Source organism: Phocoena phocoena, chromosome 6, assembly GCF_963924675.1.
Source record: "Phocoena phocoena chromosome 6, mPhoPho1.1, whole genome shotgun sequence".
Classification (NCBI taxonomy): domain Eukaryota; kingdom Metazoa; phylum Chordata; class Mammalia; order Artiodactyla; family Phocoenidae; genus Phocoena; species Phocoena phocoena.
Window position 1 is genome coordinate 76947378 of NC_089224.1, and position 25044 is coordinate 76972421.

Genomic DNA, 25044 nt, shown 5'->3' on the forward strand with positions numbered 1-25044 from the left:
AGCTGTAAACTTCCCTCTTAGAACTGCTTTTGCTGCATCCCATATGTTTTGGATCGTCGTGTTTTCCTTGTCATTTATCTCTAGTTATTTTTTGATTTCCTCTTTGATTTCTTCAGTGATCTCTTGGTTATTTAGTAATGTATTGTTTAGCCTCCATGTGTTTGTGTTTTTTACTTTTTTTTCCTTGTAATTCATTTCTAATCTCATACCGTTGTGGTCTGAAAAGATGCTTGATATGATTTCAGTTTTCTTAAATATACTGAGGCTTGATTTGTGACCCAAGATGTTGTCTATACTGGTGAATGTTCCGTGTGCACTTGAGAGGAAAGTGTAATCTGCTGTTTTTGGATGGAATGTCCTGTAAATATAAATGAAATTTATCTGGTCTATTATATCATTTAAAGGTTCTGTTTCCTTATTTATTTTCATTTTGGATGATCTGTCCATTGGTTAAGTGAGGTGTTAAAGTCCCCCAGTATTACTGTGTTACTGTTGATTTTCTCTTTTATAGCTTTTAGCAGTTCCCTTATGTATTGAGGTGCTCCTATGTTGGGGGCATATATATTTATAATTGTTATATCTTCTTCTTACATTGATCCCTTGATCATTACGTAGTGTCCTTCCTTGTCTCTTGTAACATTGTTTATTTTAAAGGCTATTTTATCTGAGCATTGCTACTGCAGCTTTCTTTTGATTTCCATTTGCATGGAATATCTTTTCCCATCCCCTCATATTCAGTCTGTATGTGTCCCTAGGTCTGAAGGGGGTCTCTTGTAGACAGCATATATATGGGTCTTGTTTTTGTACCCATTCAGCAAGCCTGTGTATTTTGATTGGAGCATTTAATCCATTCACGTTTAAGGTAATTATCGCTATGTGTGGTCTTATGACCATTTTCTTAATTGTTTTGGGTTTGTTTTTGTTGGTCGTTTTCTTCTCTTGTTTTTCCCCCTTAGAGAAGTTCCTTTAGTATTTGTTGTAGAGCTGGTTTGGTGGTGCGGAATTCTCTTAGCTTTTGCTTGTCTGTAAAGCTTTGGATTTCTCCATCGAATCTGAATGAGATCCTTGCTGGGTAGAGTAATCTTGGTTGTAGGTTCTTCCCTTTCATCACTTTAAGTATATCACACCACTTCCTTTTGGCTTGTAGAGTTTCTGCTGAGAAATCAGCTGTTAACCTTATGGGAGTTCCCTTGTATGTTATCTGTCGTTTTTCCCTTGCTGCTTTCAATAGTTTTTCTTTGTCTTTAATTTTTGCCAGCTTGATTACTGTGTTTTTCGGTGTGTTTCTCCTTCGGTATATCCTGTATGGGACTCTCTGTGCTTCCTGGACTTGGGTGGCTATTTCGTTTCCCATGTTAGGGAAGTTTTTGACTATAACCTCTTCAAATATTTTCTCGAGTCCTTTCTCTCTCTGTTCTCCTTCTGGGACCCCTATAGTGTGAATGTTGTTGCGTTTAATGTTGTCTCAGAGGTCTCTTAGGCTGTCTTCATATCTTTTCATTTTTTTTCTTTATTCTGTTCCACAGCAGTGAATTCCATCATTCCGTCTTCCAGGTCACTTATCCGTTCTTCTGCCTCCGTTATTCTGCTATTGATTCCTTTTTGTGTATATTTCATTTGACTTATTGTATTGTTCATCCCTGTTTGTTCTTTAATTGTTCTATATCTTTGTTAAATATTTCTTGCATGTTTTCGATCTTTGTCTCCATTCTTTTTCCAAGGTCTTGGATCATCTTCACTATCATTATTCTAAATTATTTTTCTGGAAGGTTGCCTATATCCACTTCATTTCATTGTTTTTCTCAGGTTTTATCTTGTTCCTTCATCTGGTACATAGCCCTCTGCCTTTTCATCTTGTCTCTCTTTCTGTGAATGTGGTTTTTGTTCCACAGGCTGTAGGATTGTAATCCTTGCTTCTGCTGTCTGCCCTCTGGTGGATTAGGGTATCTAAGAGGCTTGTGCGAGTTTCCTGATGGGAGGGACTGGTGGTGGTTAGAGCTGACTGTTGCTCTGATGGGCAGAGCTCAGTAAAACTTTAATCTGCTTGTCTGCTGATGGGTGGGGCTGGGGTCCCTCCCTGTTGGTTATTTGGCCTGAGGCAACCCAACACTGGAGCCTACCTGGACTCTTTGGTGGGGCTAATGGCAGACTCTGGGAGGGCTCACACCAAGGAGTACTTCCCAGAACATCTGCTGCCAGTGTTCTTGTCCCTTGGTGAGCCACAGCTGCCCCCCCTTCTGCAGGAGACTCTCCAACACTAGCAGGTAGGTCTGGTTCAATCCTATGGGGTCACTGCTCCTTTCCCTCGGTCCCGATGCACACACTACTTTGTGTGTCCCCTCCAAGAGTGGAGTCTCTATTTTCCTCAGTTCTGCCGAAGTCTTGTAATGAAATCAAATCCTGCTAGCCTTCAAAGTCTGATTCTCTAGGAATTCCTCCACCTGTTGCCAGGCCCCCAGCTTGGGAAGCCTGACATGTGGCCTAGAATCTTCACTCCAGTGGGTGGACTTTTGTGGTATAAGTGTTCTCCAGTTTGTGAGTCACCCAGCCAGCAGTTATGGGATTTGATTTTATTGTGATAGCGCCCTTCCTACCATCTCATTACAGCTTCTCCTTTGTCTTTGCATGTGGGGTATCTTTTTTGGTGAGTTCAAGTGTCTTCCTGTTGATGATTGTTCAGCAGTTAGTTGTGATTCTGGTGTTCTCAAAAGAAGGAGTGAGAGCATGTCCTTCTAGTATGCCATCTTGAACCAATCTCAATTCTGTAGTAATTTTGTTAAATGCTTTTCTCTCTCCGAAAAGTTCAGCAGGTCCCCAAGACCATCTTTGCTTCTGACACTTACTTCATGTTCTGAGGTCTCCAAGACCACCATCAGGTTTAAGAATTCACTAGAATGAGTCACAGCACTCAGCAAAGCTGGTATACTCACAGTTACAGTTTATTACAGTGAAAAGCAACAAGTTAAAATCAACCAAGGGAACAGGCACATGGAGCAGGGTATGGAGACACAACTACAGAGTTTCCCATTGTCCTTTTCAAGTAGAGTCCTGCAGACATTGCTTACTTCTCCCAGTAATGGTATGTGGCAATATACATGTAATATTGCAACCAAGGAAACTCACCCAAGCCTTGGTGTCCAGTTTTCATTTGGTCTTGGTCATGTAGACATGGTTGACCATCTGTGTGACTGATCTTAGTCTGTAGCTCCTCCAGAGCTCCTTATCTGCTGCCATGTGGCCCAAAGCACCCTCCCCCAACCATAAATCATATTATTAGCAGAGACTATGTGGCATGACCCAAGGACCCCAGGTAAACAAAAACATTCTTATCAGGCAGGATATGCCAGAGGTTTAGAGGTTACCTTCAAGGAGTTGAGGGAAAAAGGGCAAGACTGGTTTTAGGGCAAGGTTAGTCTTTTACTGTGCACCACTTATAGCTGAAAATGCATTTCAAAATTTTGTTTCTTAAGTTAATTTTGCTTGTATTTTCCCAGGCAATTTGTGTTTTATCAACTTTTTCAAATTTTGGTTGAAATGTAATCTTATGTATTTTCTTGTGTATTTTCTATTTTAATTGTCTCTGTTTTTTAAAAAAAATCCATTTTCTCCTTTCTAATCTTTAAATTTGTATTTTTAGTAACTTTTGTTACTGAAATTTGTCCATTTTATTATAATTTTTCTTTCCTTAGATCTACAAAAGTTAATTCAACAGTTCCTATAGTTACTTATTCATTATTTTTATGCTTATTTTTAATGTCTCCTGTTTCTTAAGTTTGTTTTATTGTTTTATTACCCCAAAATTCTTCTCAATTATCAATAATTGTGCCTCAGATAAACCTCATTGGCTATAATACTGCCACTGCATAAAGTTGAAAAGCTTGAATTACGTGCCTTATTTATTAACTCTTCTTTTTAAATTTAGTAATAGAAGTCTTCACTACTATGAAATATTCTGGAACAACACAGATTTTTTTTTTCCAAAATTTTGATCTTGTTTTATTTTAATTAAACTTTAAAATTTTGCAGTAGTTGTAGATTCACCTGCGTTTGTAAGAAATAATATGGAGAGATCTCCCATGTATATACTTTGCCAAGTTTGACCCAGTGATAATATCTTGCAAAACTATAGTACAGTACCACAACCAGGATATTGACATTGATACACTCAATATACAGATCATTTTCATCACCACAAGAATGTCTCAGGTTGCCGTTTTATATACATACCCACTTCTATCTCGCTCAGCACTGTTAACTCTTAGCAACTACTATAATTTCTGTAATTTTTTCATTTCAAGACTGTTATATAAATGGAGTCATATAATATGTAACCTTTTGGGATTGACTTTTTTTTTTTCATTCATCTTAAGTCTATGGAGATTCATCCAAAATGTTGTATCAATAGTTTGATCCTTTTTATTGCTGAGTAGTATTCCATGGTAAATAAACCACAGTTTGCTTAACCGTTCACCTTTTGAAAGACATTTGGGTTGTTTCCAGTTTTGAGCTATAAAGCTGCTATGAGCATTTGTGTATAGGTTTTTGGGTGAACATAATCTTCATTTCTCTGGGATAAATCCCCAGGAATGCAATTGCTAGGTTGTATGGTAGTTGCATGTTATTTCTTTTTCAAAATGTTTGTACCATTTTACGTTTCCACCAGCAATGCATTAGTCCACCTCCTCTGCATCCTTGTCAGCATTTGATGTTGTCACTATTTTCTCTGATGGTTGTATAGTGTTATCTCATTGTGATTTTAATTTTTTGAGTGACTAATAATGTTGAACATCTTTTCATATGCTTATTAGCCATCTGTATATCTCTTTTGTGAAAAGTTTCTTCATGTCTTTTGCCCATGTTCTAATTGGATTATTTAATGTTTTATTGTTGAGTTTTCTGAGTTCTTAATATATTTTAGATACTACTTCTATGTTACATATGTAGTTTGCAGATATTTTCATCCTATCTGTATCTTGTCTTTTTATCCTCTCATTAGGTTCTTTTGCAGAGCAAAAGTTTTTTAATTTTGATGGAAGTTCAACTTATTTTTTTTCTGTTATGCATCATGCCCTTCGTGTCAAATGTGTGAACTCTTTGCCTATCTTTAGATTCCAAAGACTTTCTCCTACTTTTATTCCTAAAAGTTTTATATATATATTTAAATATTTTATATACTTATCTATCTATCTATCTATTATTTATTTATTTAGGTTGCACTGGGTCTTAGTTGTGGCATGTGGGCTTCTTTTTTTTATAAATTTATTTTTATTTTTGGCTGCATTGGGTCTTTGTTGCTGCGCATGGGCTTTCTCTAGTTGCGGCAAGCAGGGACTACTCTTCATTGTGGCCTGCGGGCTTCTCATTGCGGTGGCTTCTCTTGTGGAGCATGGGCTCTAGGCACGTGAGCTTCAGTTGTTGTGGCTCATGGGCTCTATAGCGCAGGCTCAGTAGTTGTGGCGCATGGGCTTAGTTCCCAGACCAGGGCTCGAACCCGTGTCCCCTGCCTGCATTGGCAGGCAGATTCTTAACCACTACGCCACAGGGAAGTCCCAACATGTGGGCTTGTTAGTGGTGGCATGCAGCCTTCTTAGTTGCAGCATGTGGATTCTTAGTTGTGGCATGCATGTGGGATCTAGTTCCCCGACCAGGGATCAAACCCAGGCTCCCTGCATTGGAAGCACGGAGTCTTACCCACTGGACCACCAGGGAAGTCCCTATAGTTGTATATTTTACATTTAAGTCTGTGATCCATTTTGAGTAAGTTTTATATAAGGTATGAGACTTACGTTAAGGTTCTGCTTTTTTGGTTTGTTTGTTCTGTTTATGTTTTTTTACTCATGAGTGTCCACTTGTTCCAGCACCATTTGTTGTTGAAAATCTGTTTTTACTCCACTGAATTGTTCTTATACTTTGTCAAAATCAATTGGACATATACATGTGAGTTTATTTCTGGGTTCTCTATTCTGCATCATTGATCTATGTGTTTCTTCCTCCATCAATGCCACACACAGTCTTGAATGTTGTATATGGTCATATATATATATATATATATATATATATACACACACACACACATATATGTATATACATACACACATATGTATACATACATATATACAGTTGATCTTTGAACAACACAAGTTTGAATTGCACTGGTCCACTTATACATGGATTTTTTCAATAAATATGTACTACAATACTACGTGATCTGCAGATCTGAGAATGAAGAACCAAAGATACAGAGGGCTAACTGCAGATTATATGCAGACTTTCAACTGTATGGGGATCGACACCCTTAATGCCCACATTGTTTAAGGGTTAATTGTAAAAGTGTGTAACAAAATTTGCAATCAGGTAGACTGATCCCTACCACTTTTTTCTTCTTTTTCAAAGTTGTTTTACCTATTCTAGTTCGTTTACCTTTCCATATATATTTTAGAATAGTATTGTCTGTAAGAAATCTTGCTGGGATTTTGATAGGAATTGTGTTACGCTAGTGCATCAAGTCAGAGAGAAATAACATCTTTACTACAGTGAGCTTCCAGTCCATGAACGTGTTACATCTTTTCATTTATTCAGATATTCTTTGAATTCTCTTATCAGTGTTTTTTAGTTTTCAGCATGCAAGTCCTGTATTTTTTCTTGAGAAATTGTAAGTAGAATTCTGCTTTTAATTTTGGGATTCACATACTCACTGCTCTTATTTAAAAATACCAAAAAATGTTTATTTTGAATCCTGTGACCTTGCTGAGCTCATTTATTCATTCTAGGAGTTTTCTTTTGGTTCATTGGGATTTTCTGTGTACACAATCATATCATCTGCAAATATAGATAATTTCTTTCTCTCTTTCTGATCTCTCTTCACTGTTTTTGCTTCCTGCACTGGTTGGAGTTTCCTTTACTATATTGAGTAAGAGTGAGGTACGTGGATATCCTTTGCTCCTGATCTTAGTCTTTCACCATAAGTATTATGTTAGTAGTTTTTGGTAGATGTTCTTTATCAAGTTAAGGAAGTTCCCTCCTTTGTCTGTTTTTCTGAGAGTTTTTTTTGAAAACATGAATGGATGTGAATTTTGTCAAATGTTTTTCTGCATTGACTAATCTGATACTGTGATTTTTATTAGCCTGTTATAGATTTTTAAAATATTGAGCCAGGCTTTCGCTCTTGGAATAATTTCCACTTAGTCATGAAGTACAATTCTTTTTTTTTTTCTTAACTGCTGAATTCTATTTGTTAATATTTTGTTAAGGATTTTTGCTCCTATACTCATGAGGGGTATTGGTCTGTAGTCTTCTTCTTTGTGTGCTTGGTCTGTTTGGTTTTGTATCAGAGTAATACTAGCTTCATAAAGTGAACTGAGAAGTGCTCTCTCCTCTGCTGTTTTCTATAAAAGCTTGTGTAGAATTGGTATTAATTCTTCTTTACATGTTTTATTGAGTTCTCCAGAACAATCGTCTGGGCCTGGAGATTTCTTTTATGGAAATTAAAAAATTATAATGCAAGTTCCTTATTAGTTATAGGGTTATTCATCTAATATTTCATAGTGAATAAGTTGTAATAATTTGTGATTTTTTGAGGAACTGGTCCATTTCATCTAAATTGTCATATTTATGTGTGTAGAGTTATTTATAGTATTTCCTTATTATCTGTTTGATATCTATAGGATCTGTACTTATGTCCTCTGTTTCGTTAATGATATTAAAATTTGTGTCATCTTTCTTTCTTTTCTTTATCATTCCTGTTAGTACATTGGCAATGTTATTGATCTTTTCAAAGGACCAGCTCTTCGTTTCACTGATTTTCTCTATTTTTTTTTCTGTTTTCTGTTTCATTGATTTTTTGCTCTTATTTTTATTGTTTTCTTCCTATGGTTGCTTTGGTTTCTTTTGCTCTTCTTTTTCTAGGTTCTTGGGTTGGGAACTTAGATAATTGATTTGGACTTTTTCTCTTTTCTGATGCGTGCATTTAGTACTATCATTTTCCCTCACAGCAATGCTTTAATTTTGTCTCATAAATTTTCAGACATTTTAATTTTCTTTTATTCAGTTTATTTTTTATCATTCCCTTTGAGACTTCCTTTTAATCCACAGTTTATTCAGAAGTGTTATTTAGATTCCAAGTGTTTGGAGATTTTCCTGTTATCTTTTATTGATTTCTAGTTTGATTCTGTTGTGGTCAGAGAACACACTCTGTATGATTTCAATTATCTTAAATTTGTTGCAGTTTATTTTATGCTCCTGGACATAGTTTATCTTGGTATATTTTCTGTGGGTACTTGAAAAGAATGGATATTTTGCTCTGGTTGGGTGGAATGTTCTATAAATGTTGATCAGGTCCTATCGGTTGATGGTGTTGGTGAGTTCTTTTGTATCCTTGCTGCTTTTCTGTCTAGTTGTTCTATCAATTATTGAGAGAGGATTGTTGAAGTCTTCAACTATAATTGTACATTTTTCTATTTCTTTTTCAGTTCTAACAATTTTTGCTTTACATGTATTGCAGCTCTGTTGTTTGGTATATACACATTTAAGATTGCTAATCTTGGTGGATTGATCCTTATAACATATAATGTTCCTCCCTGTTTCTGGTAATTTACTTTGCTCTGAAGTTTATTTTATCTGATATTAATGTAGCCACCTCTGTTTTCTTTAGATTAATATTTGCCTGTTACATCTTTTTCCATCGTTTCACTTTCAACCTGCCTATATTGTTATATTTGAAGTGAATTTCTTGTAGATAGCATATAGTTGGGTCTTGTTTCTTAATCTACCATCCTAGTCTCTGTCTTTTAATTAATGTATTTAGACCATTCACATTAATATAATTTTAATATATTAGGACTTAAGTCTGCTATTTTACTTTTTTTTATTTTTTCCCCCTCCTTTTTCTTTTTCCTGTCTTCCTGTAGGTTACTTAAAATATTTTGAGAATCTAATTTTGTTTTATATATGGTGTTTTTGTTTTGTTTTTTGATGCTGTGAACATGATATTTATAGTGGTTTTGACTATATCTTTTTACATAGCTTTTGAATGGCTGTTCTAGCTATTACATTACCTAGACATAATTATCATTCTAGTGATGTGGTTATTCAACCAATTTTCATGAAGTGTAGAAACCTTATCTTCCTTTACCTCCTTTTGCCCTTCACCATTTATAATAAAGTTGGCCTAAATATTTCTGAGACATACATTTAAAACCACATCAGATAGTGTTACAGTTTTGTTTCAACCATCAAACATACTTTAGGAGACTCAAGAGGAGAAGGAAAGTCAATTCTATTTATCAATATTTTTACTTACTGTCTTCTTTCAAGAAGACATTCCTGATGTTTCATGATTCCTACTTTAATCATTTGATTTCATTTAGATAATGTCTTTTAGCTATTTTTAAAGGGTGTATCTGCTGGCAACAAATTCTTTTAGTTTTCTTTCCTTTGAGAATATATTGATTTTCCCTTCATTCCTGAAAGATATTTTCACTGAATATAGGATTCTGATTTCAAAACTATGTTATTTTGGTTCTTGAAAAAATGTGCCACTTCCTTGTGGTCACCATGATTTCTGATAAGAAATCCACTGTCATTTGAATTGTTTCCCTCTTATAGCTGTATCATTTCCCAGCTGCTTTGAAGATTTTTGTTTTGTCTTTAGTTTTCAGAAGTTTAACTATGTTTTGTCTTGGTATGGATTTCTTTTGGCATTTTCTGGCTTTCAGATTCTTCAGCTCCAGATTTGGGATATATGAGGCAATAGGAAAACCAAGGAAGCTCACTCACCATCAGGTCTTTCCTTCAATCCTGAGGTCCCTAGCTGGTCTGTCTTGTTTTCTCTTCTCTTTCAGAGTGGTTTTATATAAAATGTATCCTGTATATTTTACTTGTACCTATTAGCAGGAGAAATAAGGAAAAGTACGTCTACTCCACATTCCCTGAAGTTGAAGTCTACTGGCTTTATTTCAATAATTATTTTCTTTTAAAAAATTTCTTCTTGAAATATAATATCTAATCTAGTATCTGTTAACGCAGTATATGTAAAGATAGATTTTCTTATTGTTGACTTGGGAGTTGACTGACTCATATTTAACTATATGGTGGCTAGATATACTTAGTTTCTGGTGTAAATTCTAGTGTCTAGATGGTAGGCATTTACCAAATTGGTTCTAACTAAATCATGATAGTATCACCTCTTAGCCCCAAGTCTGATTCTCTGGCAATCTGAGTTAATAAAGTATATATTAGTCTCCTAAATTAAACTTTTAAAAGTAGTAGTACTAGAAGTAGTTCTTCTAGTCTCTTCTTCCTACTAGATAAAACTAGGTGGGTCACACCACCTAGATATAATGTGTGACTTCTGATCCTCATGTGGTCTTTGCCTTCTCTGTCTTCATATTTTTTGGATGTTGCAGGATATAAAAAGATGTTGGGGAGTCTGAGGAGGGAAAGTGGAAACAGGTTTTATCATACCTTTTTTCACTCAGTTGAGATGTAGTTAATCATTTTTTTCTGATTGGATATAAGCATGCCTCTCCAAGCCAGAGGGTCAGAGAGTGGGTAAGAAAGAAAATTCTTCACCCTTTAGGTGGGCCATCCTTGTTTTCAGAGTGATGCATGGATCATTCATTGCCTGCTTTGCTCATTTAAGCTCCATTGGTTTAATAGTTAAAGGAAATTCCCTCCAAATTTAGACAATAGTTAGTCAGTTTTTAGTGTTGCTGTTTTTAATCTTTTTTTTCTGGGTCCTTTTAGATATTTTTGGAGAAGGGAGCAGCAGCCAGCTAGATGCCATTTAAAACTAAAATCTCCCAGACTAAGTCTTAAGGGAAATTTAAAAGTACAATAAGTCTAAGTGAAAGCAAGTTTTTAAAAATTGAATTGAACAATTAAGTTGCTAAAATAATCTCTTTATTTAAAAATCAATGACATACAAAAATAATTTTATTGTTTGAATTTTTAAACCTTTTCAAATCTTTGAATCACCCTCCTCTTGGTATTTGAATACGTGCCATGTGCTGATCTGTAACTGAGCCAGTTTTCACATTTGGTCCTAAATTTAATACTTAATTCTGATAGAGAACATGCAGGTCTTTATAAGCAACAAACCATTTGTAGACTTTTATTTTAACACTTCCCTAAAACTTAGATTTATTAGTAGTAATTTACATAGATAGATTTCTCAAAGATACTTGCTACTAATTACCTGCACTATTCTGTCAGTTTAGCAAGGGGGTGCCTTGAGTAGGCTAGAGGTACCAGTTAGATATTGCTACATTTAAAAAAATTCAAATTTAGAATCTTAGAACGGCAACCAGAAGCTTAGAATAGCTGTCTGTAACTCAGCCGGTGGTTTCTGCTGATTTGAACTGGGCCTGGTGAGGCTCACTCACATGTCTATGGTCAGCTGTGAATTGGCTATTTGACTTTGCTAATCTTCGCTCTGCTTGCTCATGTGTCTAGAGCCTCACCTGGGTCACTGCACTGGTTTACCTCTGTTCCATGTGTCTCATCCTCCAGCAGACTAGCTCAGGCATGTTCTTGTGATGAAACGGGTGTGGGGTAGCAGAGCACAGAAAGTGTACCATATCTCTGGAGGCCTTGGTTTGGAACTAGCAAAAATGTCTCTTGCATTTTATTAGCTAAGCAAGTCACAAGGGTTGACAAAATAGACTCTATCTATTGATGAAATACAAAGTAACATTTAAAATGTTGTAGATATAGGGAGGGGTGAATAATTATGGCCATTGCACTCAATCAGCTCTTTTAGAACAGGGTGGAATTGGGACTAGGACCCTCCGGACAAGGTTTCTTTTTATTACACTAGCTTTCTTCCTACTTACCTCGTGTACGGAAGAATCAGTGTTTATAAGGGAAAAAACATGTGTGCCTTAGGGTATGTCTTAGTCCTCAAGTACTGATGTAGATAGTTCTGATGAATTCACATTCTTTTTATCTATTGAGTACTTAGTAGTTCCTCACAAAATCAGTTTTAGAGTAAATAGATTTTATGCAATAGGAAATGTCTGTTGCTTTCCAAATGATATCAGTTTAGTGAATCTTTTGAAGGTTAAGAAGAACTTTTTACATTGCTTTACCTGTTTATTCCTTTTGACTGTAAGTCTCAGGGAACCAGAGTGATAATATCAGGATTTCAGGGTCTTAGGTTCACTTCACATCTTATATCCTACAAAAGTTATTACTATGAGTGAGTGATTCTTTTTGGAAAGCAAGTTATAGGGTAAGATATAAAGCTTCAAGGTATGTTTTACCTCATGTTGAAATTTTATCAGAGCCCACTCATCCCTCATAATTGCCCTTGCCTTGTGGATCTGGAGATAGATGAAAAAGATAAAGTCGTTATGGAGTTGTGGCAGCTTCAAGCTGTCCTGTTTGTTTGTCCCCGAATCTTTCTACGCCAGTTCCAAAAATCCCCTCCTGCCAAAATTAGGCTTGGAAAAATAACATATTTCGTATATGACATATGTTTGAAATTAGTGGGAAATGCAGCCAAGATTTAGAAATTAACAAGGAAAAAGTTATTTCTGAAAACATTTGGGAGCCAAAGAAGAGTGTTTGGCTTAAACCATTAGGACATTTTATTGTTTAGTAAATTAAATAATTTTAAAAAATCCCAGAAGGAAAACATAACATTTCTTTTTTTTAAGTATGTATGAATAATTCTTATTTAAAAATTATTTGTCACAAATTAAGCAAGTAGTATAAATGTACCATGTGTAGGATAACTAATATTCTGATAAGCTGTTAAATATTTTTCTGTATGAAATTTTTAGAAATTAAATCATGTATATCAATTTTCTCATATGTGGAAGGGATTTCTGTTAATCTGCTACCTGCAAATACACAGGAATAGGTGAAGGGATCAGAACAAGAATCAAATCTTCCCTCTCTAATACAGAGCACTGTTTAGACCTAACTTCTTGATAAGTACGTTGTCATATCTATGCTGAATGTAGAATTGTCTTCTTTGTCAACTTTTCTGTTTGAATTAATCTAATTCAAGGCAAGGAACATTCACTAGGCATTGTCTGTACAAGGCAGTGAGATGCTAAGGAGAGATATTAGAAGATTTACAAACTAGTCCCCAACCACAGGAAACTTAAAGTATAGCTGAGTAGAACAGAATTTCTTAAATGAGAGGCATTGTTCTTGCCAAGACCCTATTTATGGGAACTTGTGTTCCTTTAGAATCTTAGAGCAGTTTATAAGAAGATAAAGGCCTATCTGGGTTAAGAATTGCAGAGTTGATTTGTGGATTCCATGATTCCAGGCTGGACTCATAGAAATGAGGCCATATGTGTTTTCAAGATCCTCAGAATGACACATTTTGAATAGGTTTTCATAAATTAGAGGAAAAATCTGTTCTGTCATTATAGTGTTTTGCCATGTCTTCCTACTTTGTCTCTTCCCATCATTATCAGATGGGATATTATCAAGGAATTGTCAGCCTGTCTGTATGACCTTTGCCCATGAAATAGAGATGTTTGTTTTTGGAGATTGCCTCTGTCTCTTCTTTGTTAGTTTTCAGCATCCTGTGACTTTGAGATGGATTCATCAATAGACTAGACAACTCACTAGAATTACGTAGATATTAAATGTCAACTTAGTCAGATCTTCACTTTTGAGAATTTGAACTGAGAGCTCCAGATCCCGAGAGATGGTTCATAATTGTCCCTAATCTGGAAGTTCCTTCTCGGGGCCTGGTTCTGTTTCCTGGTCCTAGTTTCCATGAGCTATCTTTGCATCCTAATAATAAACCTCCCTTTCTTTGAGTAAAAAATAAATAAATAAATGTCAACTTGAAGAAATGTGAGCTGATTTCAACCAGCCAGAGTGCAGGATATTACTAGGTGGTTTGTTAATAGGGAATCCAGGGTGCTAAAGACTATAACATTGTCAAATTCTGTAGCACAATGAAGAAGAAATACTGAGTGCATGGCTTTGCCAACCACTTTAGTAAGGTATCCCATAGAATGCCCCAGTTTTTATTGACGACCCCATCAGCAGAAAGTAGTGAGTGGGGTTTGCAAACTGGATCAACTAGTTATCATTGTATGACATTCATCAGGCTCCTTAACTCTAATTTCCTTCATCTGTAAAATGGAACTAATAAAAATAATTATCTTTCAGAATTCTTCTGAGGACTAAATGAGAAATTACATTGAAAATGTTTTAAAATATGAAGCGCTATATATACATATATATACATGTATATATATATGTGTGTGTGTGTGTGTATATATATATATATATATATATATATATATATATATAATGCAAAAAGTAGAAGAGCTCAAAGGCCAAATAAATGTAGCTGAAGTTTACTCTGGGATGGCTATGGAGAACTTATCTTTTGCTCATAAATATCCTGAATTTCAAAGAGCTTTCTGTCTTATATGAATATTAATTGAATACTATGAATAGCTGAAGCCCCTGATGGAGAGTAACAAATGACATGAGAAAATTACAAGCAAAGATTTTAAGAGAACGAAGGTTATTGGGAGGGCTTCTTAAACTGTATTTTTTAAAAATAAATTTTATTTATTTATTTATTTATTTTTGGCTGCATTGGGTCTTCATTGCTGCACGCTGGCTCTCTCTAATTGCAGCGAGCAGGGGCTACTCTTTGTTGTGGTGCACGGGCTTCTCATTGTGGTGGCTTCTCTTGTTGCGGAGCACGGGCTCTAGGTGTGCGGGTTTCAGTGGTTGTGGCACGTGGGCTCAGTAGTTGTGTCTCGTGGGCTCTACAGTGCAGACTCAGTAGTTGTGGTACACAGGCTTAGTTGCTCTATGGCATGTGGGTTCTTCCCAGACCAGGTCTCGAACCTGTGTCCCCTGCATTGACAGGTGGATTCTTAACCACTGTGCCACCAGGGAAATCCCGGGAGGGCTTCTTTGTGAGGCAGTACTTTCCCAGGCAATTTAAAGTGGGCTTCTAAATACTGGCTGGATTTCAACAGGTGAAGATGCCAATGGGAGGTAGGAAGACATTCCAGACACTGGAATGGATGTGAATAGAGCTCAGTAGGTGAAGGTGTTGAGCAAAAGAAAGAGAACTATGGTTTGTGATGATAGCAGTCCTGAGATCCCTTGTTTGGGAATTCTAGGAGTGGATTATAAATTAGAAGGAAGGAAAGAATGAAGGTGCAAGAAGAGAGGCAAATGTGATAAGAAATGAGAGGAATGGGAGCCCAAGAGTGTGGGTAAGGGTTGCCAAATAATAAAATAAAGATCAAAAGGACTTTAAAAAACAAAAATGAGTCTGTTTGTCAGACAGAGAACACACACCAGTGAAAAAATTCACTGAAGTGGACACGGAGGGGGAAATGTGTTATAAAGGGGGTTTCATGTGGTTATGCTAAGGATTGAAAACTAGCACTCTCGGTAGGATAGAATGTTCTTTTGTATGTGCTTTTCATTGGTCAGTTTGCTGTTTAAATTCTCCCAAGCATAGTGCTGAAATGCTGTCTAGTGTCCCTAAGCACAAGAAGGCTGTGATGTGCCTTATGGAGAAAATACATATGTTAGGTGAGCCTCATTCAGGCATAAGTTATAGTCCTGTTGGTCACGAGTTCAACATTAGTGAATCAACAATACCGTATGTATTAAATAAGGCGTCTTTAAGCAGTAACAGACGTAAAACAGGGTTATGTGTTGATTGGTTGACAAAAATGTTGTGACCAGAGGCTCACAGTAACCTAATCCTGTATTTTCCTTAGGGGCAATGGTCCAGTATTTACCAATTTAGTAATTGTGGTGACTTTATAGAACATAATTACTGCAAATAATGAGAATAGAATATATTTTCTCTCTTTCTGTGGGTCGCTTTTTCATTTTCCTGATGGTGTGCTTTAAAGCATAATTGTTCTTAATTTTGATGAAGTCCAGTCTATTTTTTTTCTTTCATTGCTCATGCTTTTGGTGTCATATCTAAGAATCCTTTGCCAAATTCAGTGCCATAAAGATTTTACCCCCATGTTTTCTTCTAAGAGTTTTATAGTTTTAGCTCCTACTTTTAGGTCTTTGATCCATTTTGAGTTAATTTTTTGATATGATGTAAAGTAAGGGTTCAGTTTCATCCTTTTGTGTGCGGTTATCCCGTTGTTCCACACCCTTTGTTTGAAAAGACTATTCTTTCCCCATTGAATGCTCTCGGCACTATTGCTGAAGATCAGTAGACCATAAATGTAAGGGTTCATTTCTGAACTCTCAGTTCTTTTCCATTGGTACATATGTTTATTCTTATGCCAGTACCAAAATGTCTTATTTACTGTTGCTTTGTAGTAAGTTTTGAAATCAGAAAGCACAAATCCTACTTTGTTCTTCTTATTTAAGATTATTTTGGCTATCCTGGGTACCGTGAAATTCCATATGAATTTTAGAATCAGCTTGTCAATTTACAAAGAAGTCAGCTAGGATTCTGATGAGGATTGCACTGAACCTGTAAAGCAGTTTGGGGAGTATTACCATCCTAACAATGTTGAGCCTTCCTATTCATGAACATGGGATATTTTCTCCACTTACCTAGATTTTTTTTACTATCTTTCAGCACTGTTTTAGAATTTTTAGTATATAAGTTTTACACTTCTTAAATTTATTCCCAAGTATTTTTAAAAATTCCATTTCCCAATTGTTCATTGCAGTCCATCCACTCTTAATTGTTTATAAAATCTTTTTTTTTTTTTTTTTTTGGTACGCGGGCCTACCACTGCCACGGCCCTCCCACTGCCATGGCCCCTCCCACCGCGGAGCACAGGATCCGGACGCGCAGGCCCAGCGGCCATGGCTCACGGGCCCAGCCGCGTGGCATGTGGGATCCTCCCAGACTGGGGCACGAACCCACGTCCCCTGTATTGGCAGGCAGACTCTCAGCCACCGCAACACCAGGGAAGCCCTGTTTATAATATCTTAATCATGCCCTGTTGTTTTATGCCTCTAGACCCTCAAAAATACTGTTCCCTCAGCTTGGAAAATCTCCCCACCCCCAGTCTCACTGTTGAATTCTTATGTGTCGCTCAAGATTTAGTTCTTCTTCTATGAAGGATTCTATGATTCTTTCCACTATTTTTCTTTTTTTAAAAAAAGGACAAAGGAATTAGAAGTGGATTATGGGTTTTTTAAAAAAATCAAATATGGGTATTAAGGTAGCCTAGTTCAGTGGTTAAGAGGATAGATTTTTGATCAGACACAGTAGAAGTGGGTCCAAATCCCATTTCTACTATCACCTTTGATTTTTGGGCAATTACTTAACCTCGCTGAACCTCAGTTTTCTTATCTATTAAATGAAGGAAAGGTGTGCACTTCTTGAATCAAATTACCTTATTGCACAGGCTGTTGAGAGTATTATATGTGTTAATATAGGTAAAGCACTTAGAACAGTTCCTGGCCCATAGTAAGTCCTAATTATTTTTATCTACCCATTTCTGAAACCCATGCTATTTTCACCAATCCATACTGTTCTTATAAACTGTGCTTGATAAATATTTGTAACTGGAAAAGCCATGGCGATGGTTATGGTAGCAGTTATGGTGGCAGATATTTCAGCTGGAACTGTCTTTTTTTTTTAATTTTTAAATTAAATTAAATTAATTTTTTTACACAGCAGGTCCTTATTAGTCATCAATTTTATACACATCAGTGTATATATGTCAATCACAATCGCCCAGTTCATCACACCACCACACCCACCCCCGTGCCGCTTTCCACCTTGGTGTCCATACGTTTGTTCTCTACATATGTGTCTCAATTTCTGCCCTTCAAACTGGTTCATCTGTACCATTTTTCTGTGTTCCACATATATGCGTTAATATACTATATTTGTTTTTTTCTTTCTGACTTACTTCACTCTGTATGACAGTCTCAGGTCCATCCACATCTCAACAAATGACCCAATTTCGTTCGTTTATATGGCTGAGTAGTATTCCATTGTATATATGTACCACATCTTCTTTAGCCATTCGTCTGTCGATGGGCATTTAGGTTGCTTCCATGACCTGGCTATTGTAAATAGTGCTGCAGTGAACATTGGGGTGCATGTGTCTTTTTGAATTATGGTTTTCTCTGGGTATATGCCCAGTAGTGGGATTGCTGTGTCATATGGTAATTCTCTTTTTAGTTTTTTAGGGAACCTCCATACTGTTCTCCATCGTGGCTGTATCAATTTACATTCCCACCAACAGTGCAAGAGGGTTTCCTTTTCTCCACACCCTCTCCAGCATTTATTGTTTGTAGATTTTCTGATGATGCCCATTCTAACTGGTGTGAGGTGATACCTAATTGTAGTTTTGATTTGCATTTCTCTAATAATTAGTGATGTTGAGCAGCTTTTCATGTGCTTCTTGGCCATCTGTATGTCTTCTTTGGAGAAATGTCTATTTAGGTCTTCTGCCCATTTTTGGATTGGGTTGTTTGTTTCTTTAATATTGAGCTGCATGAGCTGTTTATATATTTTGGAGATTAATCCCTTATCCATTGATTCGTTTGCGAATATTTTCTCCCATTCTTAGGGTTGTTTTTTTGTCTTATTTATGGTTTCCTTTGCTGTGCAAAAGCTTTGAAGTTTCATTAGGTCCCATTTTTTTTTTTTATTTCCATTACTCTAGAAGGTGGATCAAAAAAGATCTTGCTGTGATTTATGTCAAAGAGTGTTCTTCCTATGTTTTCTTCTAAGAATTTTATAGTGTCTGGTCTTATATTTAGGTGTTGAATCCATTTTGAGTTTATTTTTGTGTATGGTGTTAGGGAGTGTTCTAATTTCATTCTTTTACATGTAGCTGTCCAGTTTTCCCAGCACCACTTATTGAAGAGACTGCCTTTCCTCCATTGTATATTCTTGCCTCCTTTGTCATAGATTAGTTGACCATAGGTGCGTGGGTTTATCTCTGGGATTTCTATCTTGTTCCATTGATCTATGTTTCAGTTTTCATGCCAGTACCGTATTATCTTGATTATTGTAGCTTTGTAGTATAGTCTGAAGCCAGGGAGTCTGATTCCTCCAGTTCCATTTTTTTCCCTCAAGACTGCTTTGGCTGTTCGGGATCTTTTGTGTTTCCATACAAATTTTAAGATTTTTTGTTCTAGTTCCCTAAAAAATGCCATTGGTAATTTGATAGGGATTGCATTGAATCTGTAGATTGCTTTGGGTAGTATAGTCATTTTTACAGTATTGATTCTTCCAATCCCAGAACATGGTATATCTCTCCATCTGTTGGTATCATCTTTAATTTCTTTCATCAGTGTCTTATAGTTTTCTGCATACAGGTCTTTTGTCTCCTTAGGTAGGTTTATTCCTAGATATTTTATTCCTTTTGTTGCAATGGTAAATGGGAGTGTTTCCTTAATTTCTCTTTCAGATTTTTCATCATTAGTGTAGAGGAATGCAAGAGATTTCTGTGCATTAATTTTGTATCCTGCAGCTTTACCAAATTCATTGATTAGCTCTAGTAGTTTTCTGGTGGCATCTTTAGGATTCTTTATGTATAGTATCATGTCATCTGCAAACAGTGACAGTTTTACTTCTTCTTTTCCAATTTGTATTCTTTTTATTTCTTTTTCTTCGCTGATTGCCGTGGGTACAACTTCCAAAACTATGTTGAATAATAGTGGTGAGAGTGGACATCCTTGTCTTATTCCTGATCTTAGAGGAAATGCTTTCAACTTTTCACCATTGAGAATGATGTTTGGTGTGGGTTTTGTTGTATATGGCCTTTATTATGTTCAGATAGGTCCCCTCTATGCCCACTCTCTGGAGAGTTTTTACCATAAATGGGTGTTGAATTTTGTCAAAAGCTTTTTCTGCATCTATCGAGATGATCATATGGTTTTTATTCTTCAATTTGTTAATATGGTGTATCACATTGATTGATTTACGTATATTGAAGAATCCTTGCATCCCTGGGATAAATCCCACTTGATCATAGTGTATGATCCTTTTAATGTGTTGTTGGATTCTGTTTGCTAGCATTTTGTTGAGGATTTTTGAATCTATATTCATCAGTGATATTGGTCTGTAATTTTCTTTTTTGTAGTACCTTTGCCTGCTTTTGGTATCAGGGTGATGGTGGCCTCATGGAATGAGTTTGGGAGTGTTCCTTCCACTGCAGTTTTTTGGAAGAGTTTGAGAAGGATGAGTGTTAGCTCTTCTCTAAATGTTTGATAGAATTCGCCTGTGAAGCCATCTGGTCCTGGACTTTTGTTTGTTGGAAGATTTTATTTTTTTTTTTTTTTTTTTTTTTTTTTTGCGGTACGCGGGCCTCTCACTGTTGTGGCCTCTCCCACTGCGGAGCACAGGCTCCAGACGCGCAGGCTCAGCGGCCATGGCTCACGGGCCCAGCCGCTCCGCGGCATGTGGGATCTTCCCGGACCGGGGCACGAACCCGTGTCCCCTGCATCGGCAGGCGGACTCTCAACCACTGCGCCACCAGGGAAGCCCTGTTGGAAGATTTTAAATCACAGTTTCAATTTCATTACCTGTGATTGGTCTGTTCATATTTTCTATTTTTTTCTGGTTCAGTCTTGGAAGGTTATACCTTTCTAAGAATTTGTCCATTTCTTCCACGTTGTCCATTTTTTTGACATAGAGTTGCTTGTAGTAGTCTCTCAGGATGCTTTGTATTTCTGTGATGTCTGTTGTAACTTCTCCTTTTTCATTTCTAATTTTATTGATTTGAGTCCTCTCCCTCTTTTTCTTGATAAGTCTGGCTAATGGTTTAGCAATTTTGTTTATCTTCTCAAAGAACCACCTTTTAGTTTTATTGATCTTTGCTATTGTTTTCTTTATTTCTATTTCATTTACTTGTGCTGTGATCTTTATGATTTCATTCCTTTTGCTAACTTTGGGTTTTGTCTGTTCTTCTTTGTCTAGTTCCTTTAGGTGTAAGGTTAGATTGTTTATTTGAGATTTTTCTTGTTTCTTGAAGTAGGCTTGTGAAGCTATAAACTTCACTCTTAGAACTGCTTTTGCTGTATCCCATAAGTTTTGGATTGTTGTGTTTTCATTGTCATTTGTCTCCAGGTATTTTTTGATTTCCTCTTTGATTTCTTCAGTGATCTCTTATTTATTTAGTAACGTATTGTTTAGCCTCCATGTGTTTGTGTTTTTTACGTTTTTTTCCCTGTAATTCATTTCTAACTCATAGTGTTTTGGTCAGAAAAGATGCTTGATATGATTTCAATTTTCTTAGAATTACTGTGACTTAATTTATGATACAAGGTGTGATCTATCCTGTAGAATGTTCCATGCTTACTTGAGAAGAAAGTGTGATCTGCTGTTTTTGGATGGAATGTCATATGAATATCAATTAAATCTATTTGGTCTATTAAGTCATTTAAAGGTTCTGTTTCCTTATTTATTTTCATTTTGGATGATCTGTCCATTGGTGTAAGTGAGGTGTTAAAGTCCCCAGTATAATTGTGTTACTGTTGATTTCCTTTTTTATAGTTGTTAGCAGTTGCCTTATGTATTGAGGTGCTCCTATGTTGGGTGCATATATATTTATAATTGTTATGCCTTCTTCTTGGATTGATCCCTTGATGATTATGTAGTGTCCTTCCTTGTCTCTTGTAACATTCTTTATTTTAAAGTCTATTTTATCTGATATGAGTATTGCTACTCCAGCTTTCTTTTGGTTTCCATTTGCATGGAATAACTTTTTCCATTGTCTCACTTTCATTCTGAATGTGTCCCTAGGTCTGAAGTGGGTCTCTTGTAGACAGCATATAGGTGTGTCTTGTTTTTGTATCCATTCAGCAAGCCTGTGTCTTTTTGTTGGAGTACTTAATCCATTCACGTTTAAGGTAACTATCTATATGTATGTTCCCATGACCATTTTCTTAATTGTTTTGGGTTTGTTTATGTAGGTCCTTTTCTTTTCTTGTGTTTGCCCCTTAAAGAAGTTCCTTTAGCATTTGTTGTAGAGATGGTTTGGTGGTGCTGACTTTTCTTAGCTTTTGCTTGTCTGTAAAGCTTTGGATTTCTCCATTGAATCTGAATTAGATCGTGCTGGGTAGAGTAATCTTGGTTGTAGGTTCTTACCTTTCATCACTTTAAATATATCATGCCACTCCCTTCTGGCTTGTAGGGTTTCTGCTGAGAAATCAGCGGTTAACCTTATGGGAGTTCCCTTGTATGATATCCGTCGTTTTTCCCTTGCTGCTTTCAATAGTTTTTCTTTGTCTTTAATTTTTGCCAGTTTGATTACTGTGTTTTTCGGTGTGTTTCTCCTTCGGTAAATCCTGTATGGGGCTCTCTGTGCTTCCTGGACTTGGGTGGCTATTTCCTTTCCCATGTTAGGGAAGTTTTTGACTATAATCTCTTCAGATATTTTCTCACGTCCTTTCTTTCTCTCTTCTCCTTCTGGGACCCCAATAATGTGAATGTTGTTGCATTTAATGTTGTTCCAGAGGTCTCTTAGACTGTCTTCATTTGTTTTCATTCTTTTTTCTTTATTCTGTTCCACAGCAGTGAATTCCACCATTCTGTCTTCCAGGTCACTTATCTGTTCTTCTGCCTCAGTTATTCTGCTATTGATTCCTTTTAGTGTAGTTCTCATTTCATTTATTGTGTTGTTCATCTCTGTTTGTTTGTTCTTTAGTTCTTCTATATCTTTGTTAAACATTTCTTGCATCTTCACAATCTTTGCCTCCATTCTTTTTCTGAGGTCCTGGATCATCTTCACTATCATTATTCTGAATTCTTTTTCTGGAAGGTTGCCTATCTCCACTTCATTTAGTTCTTTTTCTGGGGTTTTATCTTGTTCCTTCATCTGGTATATAGCCCTCTGCATTTTCATCTTGTCTGTCTTTCTCTGAATGTGGTTTTTGTTCCTCAGGCTGCAGGATTGTAGTTCTTCTTGCTTCTGCTGTCTACCCTCTGATGGATGAGGCTCTCTAAGAGGCTTGTGCAAGTTTCCTGATGGGAAGGACTGGTGGTGGTCAGAGCTGACTGTTGCTCTGGTGGGCAGAACTCAGTAAAAGTTTAATCCACTTGTCTGCTGATGGGTGGGGCTGGCTTCCCTCCCTGTTGGTTGTTTGGCCTGAGGCAACTGAACACTGGAGCCTACCTGGGCTGTTTTGAGTGGCTAATGGCAGACTCTGGGAGGGCTCACGCCAAGGAGTACTTCCCAGAACTTCTACTGCCAGTGCCCTTGTCCCCACGGTGAGCCACAGCCACCCCCCGCCTCAGCAGGAGACCCTCCAACACTAGCAGGTAGGTCTGGTTCAGTCTCCCCTGGGGTCACTGCTCCTTCCCCTGGGTCCCGATGCGCACAGTACTTTGTGTGTGCTGTCCAAGAGTGGAGTCTCTGTTTCCCGCAGTCCTGTTGAAGTCCTGCAATCAAATCCCAGCACCCTTCAAAGTGTGATTCTTTAGGAATTCCTCCTCCCGTTGCCAGACCCCCAGGTTTGGAAGCCTTACATGGGGCTCAGAACCTTCCCTCCAGTGGGTGGACTTCTGTGGTATAAGTGTTCTCCAGTCTTTGAGTCACCTACCCACCAGTTATGGGATTTGATTTTACTGTGTTTGCACCCCTCCTACCATCTCATTGTGGCTTCTCCTTTGTCTTTGGATGTTGGGTATCTTTTTTGACGAGTTCTAGTGTCTTTCTGTTGATGATTGTCCAGCAGCTAGTTGTGATTCTGGTGTTCTTGCAAAAGGGAGTGAGAGTACATCCTTCTACTCCACCATCTTGCTTCCTAATCCTGGAACTCAGTCTTGAAGGAGAAAATCAAATGCATTTCTTTTCTAATTAAAGTATCAGGATAATACCCAATTACCTTATCATAAGCCAAATGTCAAACTTTTCCAGCCATCCTCTGAGAACTGCCTTATTGGAAATCATTGCTCTTTCATTAAATACACTTTTATGCTAAATTTGTTGATTTTTGAATTATCCGCTGTACTGAGAATTCAAATGGCTACTATAAGCCAGTAAAATCTACAGCGTGTAAATGCTTTGAGGTCTAGTTCTGAGTAATATTCACTTTCCATGAATACCTTAGCACCTAGTAGTACCATAGGTAAAGTGAGATTAAAACTTGTGATGATAATTTAAGTAAAGAGCCATAGATAAAAAATTCTTAGAATTTTCTCAAGAGCATATAATTTGAAAGTGTATTGGAAAATGTACCTTTTCATAAAGAAAATCAAATTTATTTCCTGGTTTAATAATCATCTCATTTTTTCAGTAAACTCAGGACCTAAGAAGATTTCCTATGTTGCTCTGCAAATGAGCAAGTTCCTGTAAAAATTATAACCAATTAAGCTCATTTATAAAATATTTTTTAACATCTTTATTGAGGTATAATTGCTTTACAATGGTGTGTTAGTTTCTGCTTTATAACAAAGTTAATCAGTTATACATATACATATGTCCCCATATCTCTTCCCTCTTGCGTCTCCCTCCCTCCCACCCTCCCTATCCCACCCCTCCAGGGGGTCACAATGCACTGAGCTGATATCCCTGTGCCATGCGGCTGCTTCCCACTAGCTATCTACCTTACGTTTGTTAGTGTATATATGTCCATGCCTCTCTCTCGCCCTGTCACAGTAAAATATTTTTGATTTACACTGACTGTGTGTGATTTATACTAAGAGCTATCAAAAATGACTTTGCCTGTTTTTTGGACAGCATACCATAAGAATGTGCCAAAAGGGGTCTTAGCATTATGTGCTACAAATGTTATGCAGCATGTACTTTAGAAATCACCTCAAACAACTTTGAGTTTGGAAGCAAATTTCAATGTAGCATGTCCAATGTATTCATGAATTCAGTAAATATAGATAAACATTTGTCCACCATTTTTTTGGTCCATGTTTTTGTAAAAACTAGGACACTAGTCTTACACCTTTGTAGTTTGCTAGAGCCCCATGGGCTATAAATTATAGATTGTATTTATGTAAACCAGTTGAGCTTATACTCTCCTACAGTACCACACCACTGGGAGCTTGAATCTTGTGAGTGGTATAACCAGTGTAAGTGAAGATTCATTCACTCCCTCCTCTGCCACTCATGCTCACTCACGTACACATTTAGGTCC

The 25044-nt window shown here is 36.8% G+C and overlaps 1 pseudogene; it reads right to left on the minus strand.

Annotated features, from left to right (window-relative positions):
- Window positions 1-3796: 3796 nt before the first annotated feature.
- On the minus strand, window positions 3797-3871 carry LOC136125215 (U4 spliceosomal RNA; annotated as a pseudogene).
- Window positions 3872-25044: the final 21173 nt, after the last annotated feature.